This window comes from Lepidothrix coronata, unplaced genomic scaffold (genome assembly GCF_001604755.1).
Source record: "Lepidothrix coronata isolate B3197 unplaced genomic scaffold, Lepidothrix_coronata-1.0 Scaffold2, whole genome shotgun sequence".
NCBI lineage: Eukaryota > Metazoa > Chordata > Aves > Passeriformes > Pipridae > Lepidothrix > Lepidothrix coronata.
In genome coordinates, this window is record NW_016690182.1 from 5078720 (window position 1) to 5087248 (window position 8529).

Here is an 8529-nt window from a genome sequence, read left to right on the forward strand (position 1 = left end):
GTGACCTTCACCAGAGTGGGGAGGGACACATCATTGCTGACTTTTGGGGAGAACATGGCATATTGGTCACCATTGGTCTGAGGCAACTGTGAGCTTTTCACTATCTTCAGCTCCACAGTGGGATCCTCCGTCTGAGCTTGTGACGGGGCAGGAGTTGGTGGTTATGGGAGGAAGCAGTAAAAATGCTCCCTGCTGTGATTTGATTTTAAACTTTCATCTGAGGGATGCTGAGTCAAAGCTGCCTCGCTCCTCACAACGGGCCAAAACCACCCTGCAGGGTTCGACTGCAAGGTGCTGTTCTCAGCTGGCCTCTGCTTCATTTCCTCCTCAGCATCTCAGCCAGCTTCATGACATGCCAGTGAGTACAATTTCCCTTTTCCTTCCTCAGCTAATCCTGGGAGACAATAAATAACAAGAGGACTCTTTTATAAGCAAATATAAAGTGCTCACATCTGCAATGTTACTAAAGTTATACTGTAATTTGTTCTCAGAGTACCTGTTGGTATGAGCAGCACTTGGATAGGCCTGTGCTACAGAATGTCTCACTTCTCCTTGAAGCTTTCCTCTACAGCAGTGTCCTTTTTCCTGAAGGTAATTCCCCTGGGCTGGAGCTGATCAGGAAACAAACAAACAAACCAACCAACCCATTTTACGTGAAGAGATCATGCCAAATAAAATTACAGAGTTTTTTAGAAAAAGCCTGAAAAAGGTTGAGATTCTTCACCTGCAAGAACAAGATACTTAAGAATCTTTTAAATACACCTTTTTTTTAACAGCTGGCTCTGCAATGACCAATAAATATCCTCTTTCCACAGCTGAAAAGGCAGCACAAAAGCGCAGTGGCTTAATCCCACAGCTGGGGGGAGCAGGAACTGCTTGTGGAAGCACAGCACATGAGCTGGGAGAGTCCACTCAAATTTACAGTCCCTGCCCGGGTGTAATAGTCCCACTGCAGGGCCTGGGTGCATGTGGCAGGGGTGCTCTGAGTTACACTGAAGCAGTTCATGCCAGCTGCTTTCAGCACCATATTCTGGAAAAGTGTCTGCATCCCACTCTCACGCAGCCCTGCTTATCCAGACTGGGAAATCAGGGTGCAAACCAAAGTCCCATGTTGTTGGCGCAGCTCTTGGAGTAGAAAGGAAACCAACCTTGCACTTGTTCACGGGCACGGGCTCACTCCATAAAAAGAAGGATATAACCTGTTTACAGTATTTTGCTAATCACACAGGACTGCAGAGCAGTCAGTAAAGTTGCTCTAGACTAAGTGCTGTATATCTGATTGACAGTGTTGCTCTAGCTGGGGCTGGACTGAGTCAGGAGAGGCTGTTGGTCTGCCCAGCAGCGTCAAAAGTAGAAACGACTGAGAGTGATGGCCAGTGCCCGGGCTCACGGGCTACACTGGCACACTTGGTGTGTGTTGGCAGCAGCAGGGTGGCAGAACACGGGCAGCCCGGCCTGGCTATACTCTGGAAAACCTGGGCGTTTCCCGCAGGGCAAGTGGCGAACTGGGAGCCAGCGCTGCCGGGAAAGCGGAGCCCCATCCGGCACATCCACAGCCCCTGATGCTCCGCACGGGCGGAACCCCAAAACAGAGCTGAGGGGCGCTGGACAGGGAAGCAAAAGCCGGTCTGGTGGGAGGAAGCAGACGCCGGGAGGGCAGCCGGGGCCGCACAGCTCCGGCCGCGTCCCCAGAGGGTGGCGCTGGGGCCCCGCCGTGCGCAGCCGACACTGCCCGGGACGGTGTCACCCGGCAGAGACGGGGCTGGTGTCACCCGGCAGAGACGGGGCTGCGGGACGGTGTCACCTGGCACTGCCCGGGATGGTGTCACCCGGCACTGCCCGGGATGGTGTCACACGGCAGAGACGGGGCTGCGGGACGGTGTCACCCGGCACTGCCCGGGCTGGTGTCACCCGGCAGAGACAGGGCTGGTGTCACCCGGCAGAGACGGGGCTGCGGGACGGTGTCACCCGGCAGAGACGGGGCTGCGGGACGGTGTCACCCCGCACTGCCCAGGCTGGTGTCACCCGGCAGAGACAGGGCTGGTGTCACCCGGCAGAGACGGGGCTGCGGGACGGTGTCACCCGGCACTGCCCGGGACGGTGTCACCCGGCAGAGACGGGGCTGGTGTCACCCGGCAGAGACGGGGCTGCGGGACGGTGTCCCCCGGCACTGCCCGGGCTGCGGGCTGATGTCACCCGGCAGCGAAGGGCTCCGCTGGGTGCGCGGTGCCCAGGATGTCTGCAGAGCCCGGAACTCTTGATGCGCAGCGGCTGCGAGAGACTCCCCAGAGCAAGGACAGCTCGCTGAACCAGTAAATTGAGTGGGTTGTGGTGAGAAAAGCAGAGGGGCATGGCTACAGATGTAAAAAATATGGGAAAAGTGTTTTGTCTGGCTGAAATGACCTTGGTTTTGCTGCTAAGCAGCGCGCTGCACTGGTGCCACAGCCTCCACACGAGAGCTGAGCTGAAGCATGCTCACTCTTTTGGGACCTTTCCACTTGCTTGTCTTTGCAGCAGTTCTCAGGGGTTACTTTGACGTCCTCTGCAAGAAAAAAAGTCTCTAGTGGCTTTTCGCAGCTCCTTTCCAACAGTTTGGTTCTTGGGTATCACTTGAAATACTGGATGCAGCATGTCTGCTATAAAGGAAGCCGAGGTCTGCCCTGTGTGTGGTTTGGCTTGGCTGGTCTCTTTCCTGATTGAGAAATGCAGAAAGCCCACAGGCTTTCCTGCACAGATATTTCACAAAGGCTGAGAAGCAAAATCAATTTAAAATGGATTAACTCTTATGAGTGTACCTCTGTTTTCTTGAATATATATCACAGGGCAATTTAAATAGATTAAGTCCTGCAAGTTTAGCTCTGTATCCTGAATACCATGGAATTAAGAAAATCTTGTTTTGTAAGATCTCTGGGAAGGACTCTGATTTCATTGCACAAAGCAAAGGTCTGGTGCAGACCAGTGTATTGGAAATAGCTTGCTGTGTTGCTTAGGTTGCTGCTTGGTGCTTATCTCCTCTCACAGTGTCTTAAAGCAGAGCAAACAACATTTTGCTACCCTCTCCCTTAGGCAGGACTAAAAGGGAATTCTAGGATAACAGAAAAGCACTATTGCTTCTGTGGTAATGACTTGGAAAAACTCACTGCTGTGGGGAAATAAGTGCAGTTTGGTGCAGTGGAAACTGGGTCCTGCTCATTCAGTGCTTGCAGACACAAGACAGGATCTTCCTGCCTTGCTGATTTTAACCCCTCATCTGTTTTTACAACAGCAAAATAAGCAGCTGCCTCTACTAAGGCCATAAAGAAAGACTTGCCTGTTCTGTTTTATGTCCCATGCAGAGAAGCTCCATGCATGCAGCAAAAAGAAATATGTCAAGGAACAGAAGAAAACACTTTAAGAGATAATATCTGTGTATAAAAAGTGCAAAATGTTGCTACTAGTGTGAACTTTGAAATAAAGAAGCCAGACCCTTCCTGGGGACCCACAGCTGGATGTGCAGGGGGCAGCTCCCCAGGGCACCAGACTCTTCTGGGGGCTCAGAAACACTGGTTATTGAGCACATGCAGTTTGCAGTGCTATCCAGCAGTGAGTGTGATGTGTCCTGCCAGCTTGGAGGATAAGCAAATATTGACATTTTGGTGAAGAGGGAAGAGAAACTTGTAAATAGCATCTGGGATAAAACTTTATTTAAGCAGACAGGACCTTTATGCTCACAAGCAATGTATGATCCAGCAAAGACCAAATGTCAGACCGTAGCCTTTAAATAACAAGACAAATGAGCACAGTAAAGGACACATTACAATAAGTAAAGCTGAAATTGTCAGCAGCCCTCAGCAGTTGGAGGAAATAGAAGATGATCCAGTACCAAAATTTCCCCCGTCCATGATGCGAGGTGCAGGACGTTCAACAGAAGCCAATTTAGGTCCTCGTGCTACCGAGGATGACCCTGAACCAAAGGCAGGGTTCCTGAACCAAAGAAGGTTCCTGAACCTTCTCCAGTCTGTGGCAATGCTGTCAGTGTGCTGCCTCCCAGCACAGACCAGCTGCACCAGGGGTGTTTTCCATTGAGCTCTTCCAATGAAGAAAAGCTGTGTTCCCTGGGGGGCAAAACCACGGACCTCACACACCAGCACCTCGGTGCTGAACACAGCAGTGTTAACTCCTGGCACAGGCAAAGCAAGACAGGCTTGCCCCCTACCCAAGGGGGGTCTGAGCTGAAAGGAGCCTCCCTGTGTGAAACAGGTATTGCAGAACATACTCTAAATAAAGGGGGCGAAGCAGAGCATGGCATTGAGGCTCTTGGCATCCTTTGTGCCTGGGTGGTGCAGGTCCTGGCTGGATGCACTGGCAGGGCAGGGAAATGCGCTCCATGTTTTGCCAGCCATTCACTTGTGCCTCTAGCTAGCACTAAAAATAGTTCACTTTCATCAGCCTCAAGTTCATCACCAAAAGAGAGCAAGCAGATTTAATTCATTTGAACACAGCTTCGTCTAGTCTCCGAGGGGAAAATTCAAGTCTGGCTTTTGTGTTTATTATTTATACAGGATGGAAACCTTTGGGTGCAGTGGCAGGGCCAGGTGGGGACTTCTGATGGCAACTGTGACAATCTGTTCTTATTCCTGATAATGAGGGTCGGGCCAGATCCGGACCTGCCTGTGGCAGCAGTTCTGCTGAACCTGGGAGTTACACCAATGCTCAAATTACTTCCCATTAGTCAAGGACTGAATAAAGGCAGCTCAGTGAGGCTTAAAGCCCATCCAAAACCCCTTCATAGTGCACCGACCTGTGCACACACTCCAGGCAGAAATGATTGTTCACCTCTGTGTAGATGATGGCCAAGTCAGAGACTTTCACAAGGGGTGGCTGTTCCCAGAGCCGTGGTCTCAGGGTGCAGAAGAAAGCTTAGGTCAATCAGTGTTTCAAAGAGTTTAACTCAGGTGCTGGGAAGAGCAGCTTGTCAGGAAACACAGTGTTGGTACTCTTGTTGGATGCATCTGACCCTCAGCATATTGAAATTCAAGGCTCCAGTGTTATTTCAGCCACTTGCATTTGATTTACTGCTCAGCCAGGAATGATTTCTGTATTTGTGCCTATTGTAGTTCATTATATCTCAAGAAGAACCATCTTGTTTCAACCTGAGGGCTCATCCAATTTTTTATGCTGATGTAAACTGACACAAGGTCAGTCAGGAATGTGAAACTATGGCAATACTTGCTTTGAGCCCACTAATCTGAAGTGCCCTGGGATAGAACTGTGCCTGGCTGCCCAACCCAGGTCTCTCCAGCGCAGCAGTATTGTGATGTGCCGTGCCAGGCACAGGCATTCCTGGTACAGCACCACGGCCCTTATCAAAGGGAACATCAGGGCTCTGGCTCAGGGACTGGCTGCTGCTCCAGTGCAGATAACACCACAGTCCTGGCTCAAAAGGAGACTATTGTGGGAAAATGCTAATGTGACTTTTGCTGCTTGTTTGCTGTGGGTCAACCCTAGCAATAAGAAACCACAAATTATATCTGGCTGTAGAAAAGACAAAGGCAGCTCTGCAGAGTGACTTCAGGAATCAAGGACCATGACCCACAGTCTTTCTAAAACGTATCAGTGTACAAATGCACCCATGCCCTCTGCCAAATGTCCTTCCAAATATCCTGGTGAGCTGACACCCATCCAACCCTGCTGCCACCTACTCTCGGGTGCATTTTCCATCAGCAAAGCTCAAGCTCCACTTTGTAGTTTCAGCCTGAGCAGCCTCATGGGAGCTGAGAGCTGCCTCAAGACATGAAACTTGGGCAGCCCTTTGCTTAGCAAAGGCCAGCAGGGATGGGGAGAGGCCTGGGGAGAGGCCAACAGCTTGATACCTTACTGTGTCCTGGGGCAGGTCACTGTGCACGTGTCATGCCTTTGTTAAATATAAAATTAAAGAGAAAGAAAGAGTAAACTGGGAAATGCCAAAACATGTCAGCACTGCTCTGGGACTGCCTGCCTTGCCACGGTGCCCAGGGAAGCATCTCAAATCAACTTCCAGCCTCTCCTGGGATGTCAGGCACCTCCTCAGGCATTAGCCACTCTAAAAGCATGTCCTTGTGCCACACATTTGGCTGGGTGATTGCTTAGTGTGTCACATACCTGCTCTTGCTCATGGAGAGGCAGTTCAGGGCCTCCTGCCTGCATCCTTCTCGTGGAAGATAGCCTCTGGCTGGGGTCAGGACCATCCTCCTCTTGACACAATGGTGGCTTAATCGAAGGGAGGATGAAAAAGTTTTCAACTTGATACTGCAGAGTGACAGACATCAGACCTCAAGGAGCTGGCTTGAAATATTTCATTTTCAGTGGGAGAGAAGCATTTCAGCACAACCAAAATGTTTCAGTGGAAAACGCTGAGTTAGTAGATACCACATTATCTTCTAAGAGAGTTCAACTAGAAAGTCCTGCTTGCAACACACAGACACAATGGTTTCCCAGGGCTCACTCAGAGCAAAGCTGCACCACCTGCTCACATATGTGTAGATTCATTTTGTGTTCTTGCAGTTGCACATGTTAGAATCAAGCAAAAAAGCTCAACATTATTGAAAAAAAACCCATCCTGTCTTCCTGGTAGCTTGAAAGCTGCTGATCTGAAGGGCAGTGACTCATCTTTATCTATAGAACAACAGCTTACTCCAACCCTTACTGTGGGGATTACAGATGCACTGGTGATGCTCAGGGTGAATTAACCTGCCCTTCTGGGTGGGAATTGAAGGGGTGTGTGTGTGTGTGTGTGTGTGTGTGTGTCCCAGAGTGCACCAGCAGTGGGTCAGCCCTGGGGGCTGGAGCCTTCCTCCCAGTTTGGTCCCCTTGTACATCCCTGTGCCACTGGCCAGAAGGCTCTCAGGTACCACCAGCAGCCTTACCACCTTTTTTCCCCACCCACGGCCTTAGATCACAGCCATGTCAGGGGGCTGTGGTGCTCACGCCATGGGGCTTGGGGCAGGAAAACCCCTGGGTCGAGCTGCTTTCCCCGAGCCGCACACACCCGGCATGCAGGAGGCATTGCTGCAGGGAGGACCTTGCATACTGGTGCCTGAACCCTCCCATTCCCAGGGGTAACACTGGCCCTGATAAAAGACATTTCCCACACATTCTGCAGTTTACATAGTGATTAGCTTCTATGCTAATTCCCAGGGGGAGGTAGATGAATTATAACTGGATATATGACGTAGCAAGGGTGTAACTTAACTCCTCAGAAGCCTTTTCTGAAGCAGATGAGTATCTTGATTATGCTGTCTGCATTTCTAGCCAAATGTTTGTTGAACGAGGCATATTTGTTATCTAGATCCAGTGCACCCCCTCCTGCTGTGGGTGCTGAGGCAGCAGTTCTGAGCGCTGGGAGAAACCAGGTAGGTGCAGATGGATCCAGGAGCCAGCCTCAGGCATGCTGCTTGTGGGCACAGGGAATGCACTGGAACACACACAGGCACAGCTCTCCTCCATGTTCTTGGTCACAACCATTGAGGTTTGAAATATTGACAGCTATTTGGTTTCTTTTTTAATGTGTCTTTCTGAAAATCGCACACAAAACTGTGGAATTTTTAATAGACATTTTTCTGATACCCTTATCAGGTAATTAATTCTTTTTTTTTTTTTTTTAAAACCATGTATAATTTCAGTCATCCTTTGCATATATTCTGAAGGAAAAAATGTAGGAAAAAGAGGAAGGGAAAGATCTGCGCTTCGCTTTACCAGCAGCTGCAGAGCTGTTTGGCCAGTGAGTGATGTTGGGGGCACAACTGACAAGCAGGCACAAAGCAAGGGCAGTCTGTGAACATACCTGTAGTTCCCCTGACCTGAACTGGCTTCCTTCAGGCCCAAGAAGACCTGGAAAGCCATTCCAGAAAGCTCATCCCTATCCAGAGGAGACACCTCTCAAAATAAATGCCATAGAAGGCGGCGTGGTGGTTGTGCTCAAAGCAAAACCATCTGCCCAGAGCGTTTGGGGCAGCATCTCCCTGCAATCAGGGAGAGATTAATGTGGGATGGAGCACTCAGCTGTGGAGAAGCCCTTTCAAAGTGCTGGGTTACATCATAAAAGCTTTAATCATTGAAGGAAAGTGAGAGGACTAAAAATAGCACAGTGTGTGTAACACACTGTGGCACATCTGGTTACATGAGTCACTTTTAAGCCCAGACTTCTTTTTTGAAGGAGTGGGACCTCAAATATTGTTTCTGAAACTCTAGCAGACAGGCTTATAACAAGGGAAACAATTAGAAAATCATCTGAATACAAGTTGGCACAAGGAACCATATATATGCTACAAATACATCTATTTTGGCAGTGGAGATATAAGGGAGTAGCATCTACATCTGATTTCTAAAGAATTACTAAGTACTTATTTTTGTCAGCCAGTTTCTTCTTAGGGAATTGTTAAGAGAAAAACATCCAAGGGGCAGCAAAGCAGTATCTCAACAAACTCCTGAGAAGACAAGCTGTGATTTCAAAGTTAGAGGAAACATTTAAAAAGGCACAATAAGTACCTGCCAAATGCTCAGATGTGTCTG